We start from the raw sequence: 19,466 nt of genomic DNA on the forward strand, positions 1-19,466 counted from the left end.
GCCACCGCCGTCCACTTTCTCCCTTGCCCACGCAAGGTCTTTCCACCCAAACACATCCAAAGCGCCGATTTACTGGGAACCGTGGCGAGGACAAGGGAGCACAAGACCAGCTATAGCCACGATGCCAGCACTTTTCTCCCGTTCCCCCTGATACTCTATCCCACGCAGAAATCACTTAAAAGTGTTTTTTGTTTGTTTGGTTTTTTTTTTTTTCCGGCAGCCCCAGGGCCGGGCGGCCGTGCCAGACAGGCGGGGAGCGGCCGGTCCCTGCTGCGGACATTTGGGGTGTCCTGCACCTTGCTCCAAGTGCCGGGGCCCGGGAGAAGGAAAGTTTCAGGGCCCACGCGTGCCTCCGCGGCATAGCTGCTGCCATCGGCCAGGCCTGCCCCGCCGTCCCCCTCCCACTCGGGTTCCCCGGGCTGCCTTCGCGCGGGGCCGCGGCACCTCGGGGGCTGCCAGCAGGCTGCAGCCGGCCGGCACTGCCAGCACAACACACGGCTTTGTTTTCCGCCCGTCTGCTAAACTCGTTGTGTCTAACGGAGCCGGCGGAGCAGGGCGGCGGGAGGGGAGAGGGGGCGGGAAGGGGCAGCCGCCGCCAGCAAACAACTTCCCCGACGGTTTGTTTACATAGCAGGTGGAGCTGCCGTCCGCCGCGACCCACAGCGCCCGCTCCGCCGGGAACCGGCCGGGGGAGGCGCGGGCGGAGCGGGGCACGGCCCGGCGCATCCCGCCGCACTTTTTTTTGTTGCCGTTCCCCCTCCGCTGCTTTCCCCCCCACCCCTCCCCGCGTTATTAGCACTTCTGTGCAGGCCACTCTGCGATCATGTGAGGGAGGGCTCCCTTCGCACTCCCCTCTCTCCAAAGCAGCCGGTGTGTGCGGCGGGTTTTCTTTTTTTTTCTCCCCTCGTCTTTTTTTTTTTTTTTTTTTTTTTTTTCGCATTCCCAACAAAACACATACACACAGGCGGCACACTCCGCACACGGGCGGACCCGCACGCCGGGGGAGGGAGAGCAGCACCGCCAGCGCCAGGCAGCACCAGCCGGCGGGAGGGCGCGAGGCTCCGACGCCGCTCCGCGCCCGCGGAGGGCCCCGCGCCGCCCGCCCGCCCCCGCTCCCCCGGCCCGCGCGGCGGCTCCGCCCGCAGGGACTCTGTATGTGCGCGCGGCTGCGCGCCGCTCCGCTCGCCCTTTCTCTCTCGGTGTCAGCTCGCCGGGACGCCCTACACGGTGTCTCCTCCCGGTAAGTGCTACCCCCCCCACCCCGCCCCGCACACCCGTCCCCTCCTCCCTGCGCTCCCCGATGTGACTTGCTACTTCCAGCGCTTCCACCCCCCCTCCGCCGCCGCTCACTGACTTGCCGCCGCCGCGGGAAAGTTTGGCCGCGGCCGGCGCGGCCGCAGCAGTGACATGTGTCAGGTCTCCCGGCACCCGGTGGCACCGCTCCCAAACACGCACCGCCAGCGGGGGGCGGGGGCGCGCTCTGCGGTGGGAGCCTGCGGTGCCCCAGCTGGAGTTGGGGCCGTGCCCGGCGGGCCGGGCCGGGTCGGCCGCGGGAGCCAGCGTGAGCTCCCCCAAAACAACTCGCGGCGGCTGCGGGTCGGCAGGGCCTCCCTCCCGCCGCTCAGCGCCGCGGACCCCCACCCCCGCGTAATTAAAAACAAACAACCTGTAGCCTCCCCGCACGGGTAGAGAAGTGCCAGGCGGGGAGGGCTTTGGGCCAGGCTGCCGAGGAAGCGTGTGCGGGAGGCTCAGCCGCCCGCCCTTTGCCTCCCCCCCTTTGCCTCCCCGTTTGTGTGGTGGTGTATTGGGTTTTTTTTTTCCTTTTTTTTTTTTCCTTCTTCTTTTTCCCCGAGACCTCCCCAGCAGACAGCCCGGGTGAAGAAACGTGTCACGTTTCTCCTTTGTGTGCTGCCTGCCCGCCTGCCCGCCGGAGGGAGAGGCGCACCCCAGCCCCCGCCTCTCCGCCCGCCCGCCCGCGCGGAGGGGCCGCTGCCGGCCGCCCCCTCGGGGCGCCCCGCGCCGCGCTGCCCCGGGGCGCCCCCGCTGGCGTGGGAGGGGAAGCGCAGGGGCGCCGAGGTGCCCGTGGGGAAGCGGTGACCCCGGGCGCTGTTTGGGCTACGCAGGGAACAGGGTCGTCCCCTGGCCTAAGACAAAATTGCCTAAACCCAACAATTAATAAATAATAGTGTTGGAGCTGCGGAGTTCCGGAGGCGGCCTCCGTGCCTGGTACGTAGGGGCCTTCCCTTAAAATTGGCTTTGAAGTTGAGGAGGGCTTCGGGACTTGGAAAGTTTGGGAAGCGTGATAGATTATGAGGAGAGGAGAGCGGCCGCGGCGGCCTTGGCTGTGGAGCGAGCTACGCTCCGCCGTGCCATCGGGAGTGCCAGGGCAGCCGTAGGACGGAGGGCGAGCGCCGGCGCCTCCGCTCCGCGTTCTGCCGCGCCGAGCGCGGGGTGCGCAGGCGGCAGCGCTCTCGGCCTCCCGTAACCTGCCGAAAAGCCCTGTGCCGCCGGCGGAGCCTGCACGGCCAAGGTAAAGGCAGTCCGTGAGGCGGTTTTGTTCTTTTCCCGTAGTTCGGCTCGCGGCAGGTTCTTCAGGCAGCGGGCCCGTGTCGCAGCGCAGCCCCCGGCCGAGAACGCTGGCGAGCGCTGGTGAGGTCCCGGGATGGAGCTACTGGAGAGGCGTAAAGCTTAGGCTATGGGCTGGCAGGAATAACGCTCATCTAAAATTTGCGAGAATTGTCCAGAGAGAAAGTGGGCTGCTAGTATATTCTCCAGGGAGAAATAATCTCAAAAGTAACCACCGTGAATCTGTGGTATTGTCCTCTATGAGTAAAGAGTGCAGAGCTGCAGATGGAGGAATGGGCAGTACCCTCTACCTGGGAATCACTTCTACTTCTAGGAAGTCTTGCCTGTGTGCATACGTACCGAGAGAAACACAGAAGTTCCTCTTCCAAAGAGGATCTTCCCTGGTCTTTTCTGTGCGTTAGAGCCCCTATCCAAACTCAGCTCTTGTGAGTGGGAACCTTTCCTTTGACAGCAGTATAGGAGTCACTCCATTGACTTCACAGGCTCGGATCAGGCCCTTGGAAATTGTTTTACGAAGGTGGGACTCAGAAGTTGTGCGTGGTGTCTATATCCCCCCATTAATCCATGTGTGGGGGGGGAAAGAAGTCAAAGTTTTAAGATATTTTGACAGTTTTAAATTTTTTCTTCTGTGTGCTAAGTAATTTAAAGCCATTAAGGAAAAACATTACTGCTAGTAATATTACTCTAAAGAAAATATGATTAATTATTAAATTGGTTTCTCTAATGCTACGCTAAACCCTTTTAAGTGGGATATGGTTTTGATCATTCAAATTAGTATTTTCTAAAGTTTTTTCTTGATGATAATTTGTTCATGTAAATGTAGATACTGAAAATACCCCTGTTTTGGAGTAATCTGCAGCTTTAATGTAGTTCTTACAAAACAGTTTTGTTCTGTAACATTTTTGCATGCTTAAATCATTCATTTAATTACTCAGGATGGTAGATCAGTAAGAGGTTAAGGGAAAGGAAAGAGTATTTCCAATACAGCATTTCCAAAATGCATGTAGTTAGACATCCTAATTTATTTTGATAATATGTAACCCCTGAAATACACTGCTTCATGTGAGGCCTTATTGGTGTAGGCTTTAAGGTTTAACAGTAACCTTAGGAGGAAGCTTACGCAGAATCAATTGTATAAATATTTGTGTATTTCTTTGTTTTTAGTTTAACCTTAGCGATTTTTACATTGTGTCATGGGATCTTTGCTACAGTGCAGTGTTTGTATCTGAGAGAGGAAAAAATCTAAATGTTTTGTAGCTTTCTGTTTAATGAAGATTTACGTAAAATGACCAAATAGTCTCTAAGGAACAACCAACGTAGAGTGGGTTTGAGTGTGAGGAAGAGTAAAAGAAATACACCAAGTTCGGGACATTTCAATACCAGTAAATACATGGTACACTTTTAAAACTGCACTAGGGTTTGTGCAGTAGTCAGGTGAATATTTCACAGATTTTTGAAGTGACTTGTTTATTTGGTGGTGTTTGACTTTTTTTTTTTTTGGTTGCATTTTTTTTCTATAATCATCTGTTGCTTATACATATTTTAATACTTTCCATAACAGAATGTGTTGGGACTATCATTTTAAGAATAAAGGTGTATTTGTTTAGAAACATTCCTGTCAGACTCCATTATTATTTTTTTAAAGTTCTTGTTGGTCTTAATTATTTTTTTTTGTTACTGTAGAATAAGATTTTTTTTTTAAAGGACTAATTTATGTGAGCTGGAATAAGCTTTTTGTATTCTGAGAAATATACCTGATTCAGCATTGCATGCACAGGAGTTATTCAAGGCTAGTGGGCTGAAAACAATAGAAAACTTCTGAGATGTGATCCGTGTTGTGGCAGTGTTTTGCTATGTGTCATTGAAAATGTCACTTAACCTCTTTGTTTTTCATCATTGATGTATGAGGGCTGGTATTTATCTTTCTGATAGAGGGGTTAATTAATATTTCTTGAACATGGAGTACTTTTTTGTTCCATTTCAATTTTTACCTAGTTTAATTTGGAGAAATTAAATTGTGATTGTGGCTGAAAATGAATGGTTCCTAGGAGTCATGTTTTTTTCTTTGCTGGTCGTATTGTGAAGAGGTCACTTGCTTATATGAAATGAAATGATTTAGGATATATTTCATTGAAAAGTATTCATTGAATGATTTTGACTGGAGAAAAATGCAAATCACAATCAAAATAAAAAATGCCATCAACTTTGTTGTAAAATAATAATTTTCTGTACATTGGAACTGATTATTCTTTTAAAATTTTGTGACAGCTAATAGGTCTAGAAGTAATGCAAATCGTCTGTTTTTTTCACAGCCACCGTAGCATACTTCTCAGCTAATCCTTGTTGGAAGAAATACTTGTCATTTAGATTCCTGTTCCCTGCCCTGTTTTGATTTGATACCTTTCTTGATTGTATGTGTAAAATAGTGGCATCAGAAAAACCTCATATAAGCGATGAAATTGTAGAAAATCTTAGCTGTAATAAACTAACCTCTTAAAACTAATATTAAAATTGCAGTAAAGTAGTTCCTTGTTAGTTGTTTGAAGGCTTTCTTCCACATTTGTTGCTTTACAGAATAAGTATACTTACTGTAATAATTTCCAAGAGTAGCTTTAGACTTAAATTTCAAAACTTCTAGACCAGCATAAAAACAAGAAGCAGTCTCACAAGTGTTATTTAGCACTGATCATCTTTTTTTTTCTCTTTCTGAGGCTTTCAGTAGCTTAGTCAAACTTACTGCTTTTAAAAATCTTCCAAAAGAGGCATCTATTATTTGTTGCAAGATTTGCATCTGTTTTTGTTTTCTGTTTAGTTTTTTTTTTAATCCCATTTCTGATAGGTTCGTGTTTAAGGGCAACACCATCTTTTATGTCAGAAAGGTGGTTTTGAAAGTGCCAGTAATTGCTTGCTTATGCTGTCATCACTGAAGTAGCTGAAAATAATCTCTTTAATGAACAATTGCTATGATGTTTGTTGCTTCACCAATGTATAGTTTGGGATGATGTTACAAAGTAACATTTGACCTCTGAGGAATGAATTTGTTTAGAATTATGTTAAATATCACAATTTCAGTTTCTATTTTAAGAAAAATAAAGTTAAAATACTAAGTATATTGCTTTAAGATTTTTACTGTCTTAAGTCTTTTTAGTAAGTTGTAGGAGGGAATAAGAACATTGTATGTTTAACATTTTGTTCATTTACTTATTTATTTCTTTTTCTTGCTCATAGTAATTACACATGTGTAGTTGGAAATGGGTTTGCTGCAGTTTGTTTCTTATTTGACTACATGCATTAATCAGGCTGGTTGCTGAGGACAGAGCCGATACCCCTGTGTGCCCTGAGTGTGGGTGTCTCTTCTGCTGGGTGGCAGAGGGCTTTAGGTAGGTAACAGATTACTTTCTAATTGGTTAGGCTGAGGAACAGCAAACAGGTTTAAAGGACAGGCAGCGCCTTCATTCAGCGTGCAGAAAGGAGATTTTCTGCCCTGCCCACTCCATCCACCCCCCTTGCAGTGCTATGTGATGTCCATTCTGGGGTGAAAGGAGAAACTACAGACCTCCATCTACAACCCTCTGGGTCACAAAGAACCCTCTTTGAAATTCACAGGCTGGCTTTGGCTTATCTGTAGAACTTGCTTGTTTACCAAGGAGCTTCAGCTTCCTATGGGCAGCAAGTGCTGGAAGAAGTTGGTGGAGTGTCTCTGTTTTACAACGTTTCCAGCCCACTGGGGCTTGCAGATCCACAGGACACGCACTGCGGGTCCTTTGCCCGGTGAGCTGGTCCTTTGGACCTGTGTGGTGAACCAGACACGGCTGCAAATTGCATCATGTTAAGTATTTCTGTAAATTGCTGATCTCAGTCTTGCTTCAGTTTGCCTCCAGGACATTATGAGGATGACTGAGATTCCAGTGAGCCTGTGCCAGCCTTGTCCCAGTGGGAGATACTGTTGGGCTCAAAACCAGAAATTTGTTTGAAGAGTGATGTTTTGAGGCTAGGGGGTACATCACTATGTATAACTGGAAATTTGTTGGGGTTTTCTAGGCACAGTATTTTGTAAATAAGTATGTACATTGTTACAAGAAAAATCCTTTGTCTTTTAAGATTGATGTTTAGTGATGATCATTTTAGAATAATTTATTTTTTCTCTAACAGCATGATGTGTATTTTGCAACTTTGGTCAGAATTTGTCTTCAAGTGAATTCAAATGCTGATTTATTCCATTATTCAGCATTTGTATTTCAGCCTTAACCAACATGATACATTATGTATTTGATGTAATTTGAAATAATGTATTTGACATAATTTGACTAATTACATTTTGACATATATTTATATTAAAATAGTCTAATCTTGATGGATATTGCCACTACAATTTTTGCAATCTTATCCCTTCAGAGAAGGAAGGAGAATGGCTGTGATATTACATTGCTTGTTGAACAGGACCTAATTGTGTTAGTCTGAAAACTGTGAAACTTGTGTTTGGAGAAACAATCTCAGAGTTGCACAGCTATATCAAGCATAATGCTTTAAGTATCTATTAGATGTTGATTTTGAATTTGCCCAGGAATAGTGAAGAAAATGTAAAAGAGGTAAACATTATTTCAGCTTTGCCATGCTGTTGGTGGTAAGTCTTACAGAAATTGCTCACAATTAAATTGTTGATTTATCCTTTTGTAAGTCTTACTGTTGATGTTGAGAGGGCATATTGTTCTTCTGGAATTGTAACCCATCTACTAAAACAAGTGGTGTAATAAAACATGTAGTTGATGTTTAACAGCTTGGAAATTAGATCAGAAATTGACTAGTTCTGCCATGTTAAAGTATCGCAGAGGAAATTTTAAGGGATATGGTGGGAAGTCACAAAGGGCTTTGGAAAATAGAGGGACAACATGCAGACAATGGAGAGTGGGGAAGTGAGCAGGAAAAGGCCAGAGAAAACGTGGCTGGGCAGGAGCCAGCAAAGGCATAGGCAGCACTGCCAGGAGGTGGGCAGCTGCTCAGAAAATAGGGGCTGAGGGTCTCAGAAGAGCAATGTGATTTTCATCTGGTGCCCAATATGGAAAATACATTTCTTCACCTTCACTTCTTCTGTGGGAAGAAAAAACAAACTTTTTTGCAGCTTAACGCACTTGGCAGGCACAGGAGTTACACCAGGTTACACTGGCCCTAATTGAGGCTGATATTTTTTAAATACTAGATGTTGTTAAATCTAGTGTGTGTTTTTGGAAACTTACTTATTAGGTGTTGCACTGAAATTTGATATTTAATTACTGAAAAAACTATCATTTTATTGATGTGACAGAGGGGGGACAGAGGTCTTTTGAAGATAAAGGGAAGAAAAGTGTCTAGAAAACAGAGGCTAGTATTTTTTAGAGTCTGACACACAGAAATTGACATGTCTCTCATTCAAGACACTTCTCTGTGAGAGAACACAAACAGGATTGTGGTTTCATTACAGTAGTTACAGCATTCTCATGACCTATAAATGAAAACATGAAAACCTAATGCAGTCAGGTGTGCAGACACTGCAGAGACGTGCAGACTGCCGAGATACGCGTATCTGCTGTTGTGCTTTTCAATTGTGTCTGTTTTCATCTATGGAGAACAACATTTTCAAAAAGAAATAAATGAAATCATGTATACAATATGGTGAATGTAAGAGGAAGAGTACTGAGAACTCTGTGATGTGTGGCAACAATCATTCTTCATTGAAAGAATATATGGTGAAGGAATATATGGGTGCTAAAACTGTAAAAATATTAGGATGGAACTTTGCTAAAGATCATGAAGTGCTTTTGTGCAAAAATTTATTCAGACCCATTTGTTACCAGTCTTGAATGCATTTAAATTACTTTTAATGTTGTGAAGATGTCTGTAAATTGTTCTCAGTACACAATAACTGTCAGCATATATTGAAGAATACGTATGGTCAGTAAGTCAACAGATAACAATATTGAATGTACAGAAGTTTCATATGGTGTCAGATTCTTGCACATTCTTTTGCTTTAGAAGAAAAATTAAATCTATTTTGATTGAGACTTTAACTTGGTATTCTATTTTAAGAGACTGACATCTTGAGGAAGAGTTAATGATGTTTGGTGTTGGATGTTCTGGATCTGTTCTTGAGCCTCTATTTGTTACTGACCAGGAAAGGGTGTGAAGTATACCTGAGCAACCAGAAATGTACTTATGAACTGACATATGGAAACCCTTTAAAAATAATGGTTAAGGTTTTTTTTTTTTTTTTTTTTTTTTTTTTTTTTTTTTTTGGGGTGGTTTGTTTGTTTTGTGTATTTTTGCATTTTTTTTTTATTTGGTTTGATTTTGGTTTTTTTTCTTTTTTTTTTTTTTCTTTTCTAAAAGTGTTTTTGGTTTTGAGTCTGGGAATCAGGCCACACGTTCAAATCACAGGGAAACCAGGAGAATGGTAAACTGGCAAAATATTTGAGTATTACTGCAGGAATGATAGGTGAAGAAGCTGATGATCAATCCAGTGTGTGTGTGTGTCCATGCCTGTGCACCTGTGACTGTACAGCATCACAGTCTTTCTGTCTCCATCCACAGCTTTCTGGCAAGGAGACCAGGGCCTTCAGAAAGAAAATAAATGTATCCTGGTGGGTTTATTGCGTCTCAGGTTATAAGACAGAAAGTGTTCTAAAGAACAGTGCAGTCAATCCTTTGCTAAAACAGGGAATGTGTTTGAGGAATGTGGTTTTCCAGGCAGGAACTGACCATGCTGAAGGGTGTTTTACATGTAAAACCGGGTATTTGATGGGTTGTGGTGTGAAAACATGGCCTTCCAAATTCTTCTTTGAAAAAGTGAGGGAAGGATGCTTCTGAACCAGGTTAGCATTCATTTGCAGACTACGTATGGCTTGCAGCATTGGTGTCGTGCCATGCTCCAGCTTCAGGCTGTCCTCTGTGCTGGTCCTGGTGTCTGGTTGTGCTTGGTCCAGCAGTGGGGCCTGGAGCAGTCAATGATTCAGTGGTTCTGTGGCTGGCAGCAGATCGGCATTTGTCAGGACTCTGCTCAGACTGAACCTCCCTGCTCCTGGAACACGCACGTGCCCTTCTTGTGGCTTGACCCATCTCAGGCTTCAGGAGGAGATGTGCTTGAGGTGATGGTCACACACTTGTGTTGAAAAATCCAAGACCTTCATCTCTGATCCCAAGTTTTCTGAAGTTTCATATGAAGACTTGATTTTATGGCTGAGGTGCTGAGGCTGGTTGATGATTTCAATGTGTTTGTATGTGCCTGTCCAAAACAGGTTTCTGAAACTACATTAACAGCTACTTAGCTGCTCTTCAAAGCCACCTAGACTGAGACAGGTGATGGATTGCTTGTGCATATTTAAGCCAAATCAGTGTGTTATCAGTTTTTCTTTCAACAAAAGTTCTTATTCCAACTGTTTCATGAACTCTGAAGCAAGTCACCACTAACATGAAAAAATCCATACTTAAAGTTACTTTTTCATAACATATAAATACTTTGAAGGATTCTCTTTAATTTATTTTGTAAATGAATCTTAAAAAGTACAGAATTCAGGTACATCATTGGTGAGGAACCAAAGACATACAAAAGAGACATTTCTGAAAATGTGAACACAGATACTTGTTCTTAAGTGTCCAGCCTGATGAGCCAGGCATTATGTACCGTGTGCTGTAGCTGTAGGGTGCTGTGTGCTTCATGAGTGGTGCTAATATGCATATGCATCAAATCTGGCATGTCCCAGGAGCTTCGGGCAATGTGTGAACATCAGTAATTCGCTACATGTTAGTCTAGAAAGTGTATGGCTAAAGTTGGACCTTGCTCTCACTTCTTGATACTCCTTCTCCCCCTTATCATTTGATTGTCACATGAGAGGAGAGCTACTGTGAAGCCTGAGAAAGGTGGCAGATGGAGAAAGCCGTGTACTTGATCGGTCCTCCTGAGTTGCAGGCTCAGCGCTCATATTTCAAATCTTTCTGTGACTCAGTAGAAGAATACATTTCTATTATTCAATTATGTTTAAAAATGGAACCTGCTGTCCTGGACTTAACTAAAGTGCTATTTTAAACATACATTTTAGTACCTGTCTTCAGTAACTAGAATTAAATTTTAAACTGAAACTATTAGCCTTATTATACATAGGCACCTGCACATTTTGTGACTTAATAATCTTCAAACCTCTAAATATACTTATGTATCATTTAAATATAGTTTTATAAACATTTTTTTTATCCTGTGACTGACATTTGGGTCATTGTTGCTAACACTAAGTTACTATCAGAATGGGGAAGACCCGTTTTTCCAAGTCATTGTTAGGCTTATCAGTTTTGCTCCAAATTTACTTATCAATTTCCTTTAGCTGAATTTCTCTTTTTCTAAGATGTAGATGGAGCAAAATGTAACCAGAGACTATTAAAAATACCTTTCTTATTGTCACCTGCAATATTACCATAATTGGAACTAAGGAGCCTGCAGTTGCACAATATTTATGTTGCAATCCAAACTGACACAGCCTGGAATGCCTCGGTAGCAAAACAAGACACAGACCCAAGCCTCACAGTGCATGCTTGGGAGGGAGTGAGTTGCTCCTCTTGGAAACCTCCTCCAGCAAGGGCATCCTGGAGGTCTCCCTGCTTTGCTGTGGGCTGGGGGGCTGAGGTGGTAAGTGCTGGCGGCTGGGCTGTGGAGAGCAGTGGCGGCTGTGGGTGACCCTCTGGGTCAGGCTGCAGGGATGGCTGCTTTGGTAACCTGGGGAGCTGTAGTGAGACAGAGCTCTTTCTTTGAAGTCTACTGGCTGGGATGATTTTTTCATTCCTTTTCACTCCTGACGCTTTGGGGGCCTCTTTCTTAGGAGGTGTTGTTTGGAAGAAACCCTTCTAATGCATTTACTTTTCTTTGGTGCTTGGAAATAGTGAGTCACCGTCCAGTGTCACCTTTTGTGCGCAGATCACTGTAGGCACAGTGAAACCAGTGTTAATCTCTGCTGCACCTCTGGTAGACTCCTCAGCAGCTGATGAGCTTGATCTATTACTCCTGCCCTTCTCTGGCAAGCACAGTACGGTATATTTGCCTGTGACTGACACACTTGGATCTATGGCCACAAGGTTTCTGGTCAACTCTTCAAGCCTTTACCTTTAGCATTAGCTTTAACCCCTCAGGGCTCAGCTGCTTGCAGCATTTAAAGCATGGCAAGAGGTTTTATAGCAGAGATTTGACTCAGCAAGACTTGTGCTACCTCTCACTGCAGATATAAAATACAATTTGTAGCTTATAATTGCTGCCTAATATGATCTTGGACCCTTACTTAAAATCCATTTAACTGATACTGTGCTTTCTTTATAAGGTTATTATTGGGAGCTAACCTTTTCTTGTGTTGTGGTTAAATGTACAATGTAATAAGGGTGTTTTTTAATGTGTTTAAGAGTTAGAAGATGTGTTAGAGGTAACCTTTATGCAGAGGGTTTTATGTAGTTGTAGCAAGGACAGCAATATTAAAATCCTGAACATTAGTACCATCTGAATATAATTTGTTCTCATTCTGTTTTGTGTGTGCCTGGTGGTGGAAGATGATATAGTGTATTGAAGAAATCCATGTTGTTCTCCAGTGTCTTTCTTATAGGCAGTTATTAACCTTGTGCAAATTACTGTCTCCATAATTTTTAAAATTTAGATGAATTTAAAAAATACAAAAAGTGTATTGGATAGAACAGATAAATCACAGTTCTTTCTTTCTTTAGATTACAAGGAGAGAAAACTAAACCCAGGATTTCAGGCACAAAACTGAAAGCCTCACAGAAATCTTTACTTTCTTGTTTAACTTCTGATATACAGGCATGGCCATGTCTGTTGGATGTCTTCAGGGAACACTAGCTTATAACAGATTTAAAGATTTATTTTCCTCAGTGATAAATATTGGTGCTTTTGCTTTGTGAATATTAGTTTGTCTCTTCCTTTGCTTGCCTAATAGAAATGCGGGTTTGCTTAGAGTTATAAGTTAAAATGAAACATTTTTTTATATTTTTTTTCCTTAACCAGATACCTAAGTATATATGTAGAATTTGGTATACATGGAAAGAATTTCAGAACTTGACTCCTTGTACTCTTCTTGAAACTGCTCTAAATGATGGTGAAGGCAATGAAGTTTCATATGAGAAAAAGGGTCTGGGAAAAAAAAAAAAACCAAACCAGAAAGATAAGCATTATAAGCATGGACAGCCTTTGTTTGAATTTGCATTTTTTTTTCTGCTGTTATTGTAGAAAGCTCTTTTCTTACTCTTCAGAGCCTTGTGGTTTTTTTTTTTTTTTTTTTTTTTTTTTTAAATTTTCCCTTTTTCCCCACCTGTTCATTTTTTCTTCCATTTTTCCTCAAGGGGGAATTGTGGGTTGAAGAGGGGGAACAAGTTTTGTACATGTCAGGCTTATAGGCGAAAAACACTTGTTTTTCTTAAGTTCAGTAAACTGCTGTTGGGGTGAACACATCTATATGGATGTGGGCAAGAACACCTGTAAGAGAAACAAACATTATTTTTAATCTTAAGGAGGTGTGGAAACAGGGCAGCAGTCATGGCTGATGGGGTTGAAATTAACTGCTTTTAATGTTGTGAAGAATGATGATGATAGAGACAAAGTGTCTTCTTAAAATTTATAATTCTTGGCTCAGATGTATACTTGCAGAACTTTGTGATAGAGTTACTTAATCTCAGTACGGTAAAGATAAATCCATTAATGGTTATGAGGTGTTGATATAATTAAATAGAGAATGCCAGTAAATTGCTTTCTGGAGCTCAATGATTGCAAACTCCAGTCTCCTAATTTAATCCAGCCACTGCTTTCCATTAACTTGCTGAAATGCTTTCTAGACTGAGAAATTAGCTCTACTCCAGGCACAGTAACTGCAAGAACTAAGTTGGTTTCTCTTAAAGGAGAGCCTTGGATCAGGACTAGAAGTGTTTCCTCAAGAAAAGTTAAGATTGGATGGAAAAAGGAAAGCAGAAACAGGTTTTTTACATTGGTGAATATGTCCAGAGATTACTGTGTTTCTCACTAACTGCCTGAATTTTGTGCTGCTTTGTGGTAGCTCTGACACTTACACAGAAGAAAAATTAAGATGCTTACAACCCAGTGGAAGAGATACTGACCAAATCAGAAAAACTAGCCAAGTCAATTTCTTTCACTGGTGTTGCAGTATTTTTCATATCTGGCTTTTTGGTTGTTCTAAATGAATGTTATCATTCTCTCAGTGGACAGTCCATTTTTCCTGTGAATTATTTAAATGCGGGAAGAAATTATTTTCTGGAGAAATTAGATCCCTCTGAAATTAGCCTTTTGCACAAAGGGTAGTTTAACTGCATGAGGCAAAAGTTCACTTTATGCTTTTAACTGGAGCTCTTAAGAGTAGAAATGTATGAGAAAATACATTTTTAGCAAAGTGTCAGTGTTTTGCCTTCATGGGTTTTTCTTGTCCAAAGTATTCTTCATCATCTTTCTGTTAATTTTCTTAGTACTATGTTGAGGTATAACTGTAGTGTAACCCTTTGAGCTCTAAAAGGGACTTGGGCTCATAAAGTCATTTAGTTGGAAATGACCTACAAGATCATAGAGTCAAACTTTGACTGATCACCACCTTGTCAGCTAGCTCAGAGCACTGACTGCCATGTCCAGTTTTTTCCTGAACACCTCCAGGGATGGTCACTCCACCACCTTCCTGAGCAGTGGTTCCAATGCTTAAAAACCCTTTCCATGAAAAAATTCTTACTGGTGTCCAACCTGAACTTCCCCTGGTGTAGCTTGAGGTCATTTAAAGGTAAAAGTGCCATGGATATCCAGCTAAAAATAGAAGAGAATGGAAAAAAATTATTCCCAAATGTTGATTTGGGGAAAAAAAAAATTCTTGTTGAGTTAACCTTCTAATCTTCTGTTTGCTTCAGTTGTAGAAATAATGGGAATAGTTTCCTTAAAAGCCTGCAGAAAGAGATCTGTCCTTTTATTATTTCCTACAGTGTTTCTATAGGCTTAATATAGATGTGATATTTGGAAGGTGAAGCCCTGTTATTGCTGAAGCTCATCAGCTGCATTTCATTGTTCCAAAACCTGTGCTTTTTGGGTAAAGAGGTTGTAGTTTTTACTGCTCAGTTTGTCATAGAAACTTTGAGGGAAAGTGAATTAGCTACTGCTCAAGTGTTCATAATTAATTCTGGAATTTTCTAATGCATTAAAACAAAATTTTTAAGTTAAATTTACTTCACATATGTGTGCATCTAGTAATAAGAACTGTGTAAAACAACTAATAATTGTACCCAAACTGCTTCCAGTTCAACCACGTCTGTCCCACAAAACATGTTTTGCATAAATGAAAATTGTGCTTCTTGATTTTACTTGGCAGATCTGAAGTACTTGTGGTAAAAACTGTTCTAGGAAACTATACAAAGCTAAACTCTGTAAAAGAAACCCCAGCCGTTAGCTGTTCTGCAAATCGTTGTGATATAAATTGTACTTGTGACTTGATCGGTTTGGTTGTTGCAGCATAACATCAAAGGCCTTGTGTCTTTGGTAGCTGTAGATTCCACTGAAGGCCTGCATTTTTGTTCTTGGTGAGAAGTTAAAAAAATTCTGGCAATGTGAAAATATATTTAGTGAGTAGCTGCATAAGCTGTGTTTTTTCTGTCTCTGGGTGGTAATTTTAACAGTTTGAAGTCTCTTAAAATTCAGTATACTTGAAATAAAAAAGCCATTTCTGTGATTGTTTGCAAAGTTTTAATTTATTTTAAACCATGTTGTTGATCTAGAGCTTTTGCTCATTTAAGGTTTATTAATTGCTTTTGCCACTTTTGTTTGCAGTTCAGTATAATCTCATGCAGACTATTGTATTTTTTTTTTAATTTTAATCTTCTGTTGATGGCTGTATGTTTGAATGGGATGTTAAATTTGACCACTAATAACTGAAGGATTTAAATAAACAAATAAATAAGATTGAAAACAATAACAAAAGACTGCAAACTGGAACAAATGCTTGGCATTGCAAATTTATTTTATGAAACATAATTTCTGCACCTGCTGTAGACCCCATTGTGGAAGCTCTTGTTTTCATTTTTTTTTTTTTATTTAGAAAGAGAAAAAGGTTATCGTGTTATCATTCAAGTACCTTTATTTAAGGCAGATTTAATAGAAACAAGAATAATAAGCCTATGTCTTACATTGAATGTTTTTTAAATGTGTGTGCCTTTTGTGATAATTACTATTCATTAAGGCTCACTACTCTTTCTTTAAAGGATAACTCTGTTATCTTACCTGTAAAATGGATGGGTGAACACTGACCGAAGTCGCTTCATGCAAAATGTAAAATACAGTTCTGATACGGAGTTGGAGTTGAATTCTGTGGCCCATCTGCATTGCCGCAGTGCCTTTCAGAGAGCACAGAGCCCAGCGACTGCTTGGGTCAGTCACATTGATCCAGTGTGACCCACACTGTGGAGGATTAGTCTCTTATTGATAACTGACGTGGTTAACTTGGCCCAAGTAGCAGCCTCTGATTTCTGCTTAGAGGGCAGAACCCAGGTCATGGCTGATGCTGCAAAGGAAGATGCTGTAACAGTTCATCTTTGGAAGTGCCTGATTATGTGCTGCTTTTAGAAACTCAGAATCCTGGTACACTACGTTTCACTGCTGTCTCACAAATATTTGTGGTTGACAAAAAAGCTGAATTGTCACTGTGTAATGAATGACACATAATCCACCTCCTGGTGTTTGTAGTATACTAATTTTCAGACACTTACATACATGATGGGCAGACTGAAGAGTGCAGAAGTCTTAAGACAGGCCAGATGGAAAATATGTTCAAATTAAAAAACCCTGACAACAAGAGCGAGAGACAGGAAGAAAGAAATATAATTCTGCTGATACTAAAAGTATGAAGAAGAGAGGAGAACGTCTGTTTTCCGTTTTTTAAGGAGACTTTTTTAAATGGTTTTTGAACTTCTGAGATTATGATGCTTTTTCTTTGTTATAGAGCTGTCAGAAAATACAAAGGTTATATCTGTGCAGACAGCTTAACTTGCTTCTAGGTCTCCAAAGTACTTTAACTCATTTCTTATTCAGCTGTTAAAAGTGTACAGGTCTTGGAAAAATTAGAGCATTATAGCTGTAGCCGTACCCTCCTGGACAGCCAGGACAGAGCTTTTAGACGAGAGCTGTGGCAAGGCATGTGATGCCCTGCACAGTGGCAGTGGCTTGTCAGCGCTGAGATGTTAAGCAAGTGTGCCCCTGTAATCGGGCTGTGAGATACCTCTGGAGCAGAATATGGGTCAAGGAAACCTTCCTCTGCTGTAATCCTTTCTAATCTGTACTTTTGGAAGTTTTTGAGAGCACTTCTATTGCTAAGGAGTGTAGCTCAGATCTTTCTGTTTGCTTTTTCTTGCTTGTACTTTTCCAAGTTTTCTTTGCTGTCGTGTTTATTTAAAGAGAGCCCTAATAGTGGAGGGGATGGTTTTAGAAATGCAGTATTTCATCAACAAAGGAGGGTTCTAACAATTCCATCTAACTAAGAGGAATACTGCAAAAAAGCTGCGTAAGATACAGTGGAAGTACAAGAAATCACCCCATTTTTACCAAAATCACTGAGAAATGGAAAGTGCCTCTTGTCAGCTGAAATGTCAGATGTATCAGGAAAAAGTTAAAGTGGAACCTAATTTCTATAAGGCTAAAGATTCAAGTAATTTGCTTAGAGATGCAGTAGAAAATCAATCTCGTGCTTGAAAGAGGAAATGGTAGCCTTCAAGTCTCATATCATGTTTTGTAGCTGATTGCCTGTTTTTATCATCTCCCCCCGCTTTTCTTTCGGTACTTACTAATGCCCTTTGGTTAACTCCATTATACCTTTGAAAAACTTCTTGCAGAGCTCAGCTACTTTGGCTTGTTTGCTGTATAAGCCTCACTGATATTATTATAATTAATAGGATGTGTAAAATCTTCCCAAACCCAGTGTTTTACAGAATCAGGCTATTAAAACTCAGTACCCCATATGTTCTGCAGTGTGCAAGATTTCCATCCTCTGCAGCTGGGGCTCATCAGAGAAGAGGCTAGAACTGCATTGATCTTGCGTGCTGTGGGGGAAGTTGGTGTGGTAGGAACACAACTCAGCTTGTAAAAGAGTAAGAGGCATGGGAAGTAAAGTCAGTTTACAATTTGGAGCTGTGTCTCTAATTTTTTTTTTAATTTTTATGCCAGAGGGATAAAAAATGCGAGAGAGGGATGGACTGTATTTTTAGATACTGAAAATCTTTGACGATCTGGTTCACAAGTGAGAGCTGAAACTTCCTCACAGTTGTGTGTTACACGATTACAGTTTCCTTGGTTTGGCTCTTATTTTTTGTTAGCTAGTACTGCTTTATTTCCTCCAACAACTTTGATTTTAGGATTTTTTCTTTAAATTATGAGAAATTAAAAAAGAATAATAAGAGCTAAACGGCCTGTTATTTTAAAGGATTTTTTTTTTATAACTAGGGTGTATCATGAATATTTGTTCCTTGCTAGTTCTGTGAAGGTAAACTATGAAGCTGATAAAAAATTTTACAAGGCCGAGAGTAAATATGCCAACTGATAAAACACAAAAGAAATGCATGATTAAGAAGACAGGAAGTTATACTGGTTAATTGGAATATTATATGAGACCTTATAAAAAATATTTAAGTCCAAGGAGATACAGGGACATACTTCTAGAGAGACGTTGCTGGTTTTGCTTTCAGTAGCAGGATCTGCATCAAGATTGGAATGTTGTGCCTCTAAAAAAGGCATATGTATTTATTCTGCCTAATTGGGTGAATATAAACATTTTATATTTAAACTGGGAATTAATACCCTTGGATGTATGAAAATAACTTAAATAGGAATAAGAAAGCTAGATATCGTTCTGAGTTTCTTCCTTCCTTTGTTTTTCTTTGTTGATGTCAATTTTTTTTTGATACATTCTTAAAAAGCTGTATGGAAAAGAGAGTATATGGAGAGAAGATACTTGGTAATAGAGTTGATCCACCTTATGAGGGCATAACAAAGCCCATTGGGAGAAAGGTTGTTTTTAACTGAGAGCAGTTATTTGCAAGAGAACATTATTAAGGACTTCAAAGTCAATTTCACTGGGATACTTCAGGTTGTACTTTAAGGACTTTTCTAACACACACTGAAATATGCTGAAGGAGTTATACTAGCAGTACTTTACAACCAAGAAGTGTATCAATGTTGGTTTGATGGCTATTTTTTTATTTTTAAAGAAGCAGGACAGCGGTTAGTGTGGTTATTGGCATATTGATATTCATTAGCTTCATGCCTGTGCTTTGACAGTGTTTTAGAGACCTGGACATAAACTGGAAGGACCACCACTGGGTTCTGTGCAAACAGAGAACCACTGAGTCCCAACCCAGAAGTAGGACAATTTACATACGTGCATAAAGACAGCGTATGGAAACAGGCAAGGGAAGGCAGAAAAACAGGGAGTTTTCATAGCATATCAGCAAATAATTGGTTTTAAAATTTTCCATAAGTCTCCTGCCAAAGCAGTTTGAAAGAGGTTAATCAGTTAGTCTTGTGGATGTTCATAGCAGTGTGAGGCGTCAGCCTGGATAAAAAGCTTGAAGACACTTAATTGAAAAAATAACACATAGGTGATGGAAGCTGGCAGCCTGAACGTAAAGGAGAAGGGAGTTTACCTCTAGATATGGAATGAGAGATGATAGGAAGGCTTTGACATGGAAGATAAGTGATTAATATATAATGGGATACTGGATTTATGTCAGTAGAATGAGATTACATTTGTCAAGATTAAAGCAGAAGATGAGAACAAGATTTGAAATAAGAGTGATGGGAGTATAACAGCTGTACACTTTGAGAGAAGAGGTGTACT

The 19,466-nt window shown here is 41.3% G+C and overlaps 1 protein-coding gene across 2 annotated transcripts in view; it reads left to right on the forward strand.

Annotated features, from left to right (window-relative positions):
- The first annotated feature begins 953 nt into the window (after positions 1–953).
- FOXP2 (forkhead box P2) overlaps positions 954–19,466 on the forward strand; it is a 403,242-nt gene continuing 384,729 nt past the window's right edge. For both annotated transcript variants that reach the window (XM_041471468.1, XM_041471467.1), the window contains exon 1: positions 954–1,240. The gene's annotated coding sequence lies outside the window, so the exon portion shown is untranslated. The remainder of the gene's footprint in view (positions 1,241–19,466) is intronic.

This window comes from Pyrgilauda ruficollis, unplaced genomic scaffold, assembly GCF_017590135.1.
Source record: "Pyrgilauda ruficollis isolate IOZ18807 unplaced genomic scaffold, ASM1759013v1 scaffold27, whole genome shotgun sequence".
Lineage (NCBI taxonomy): Eukaryota > Metazoa > Chordata > Aves > Passeriformes > Passeridae > Pyrgilauda > Pyrgilauda ruficollis.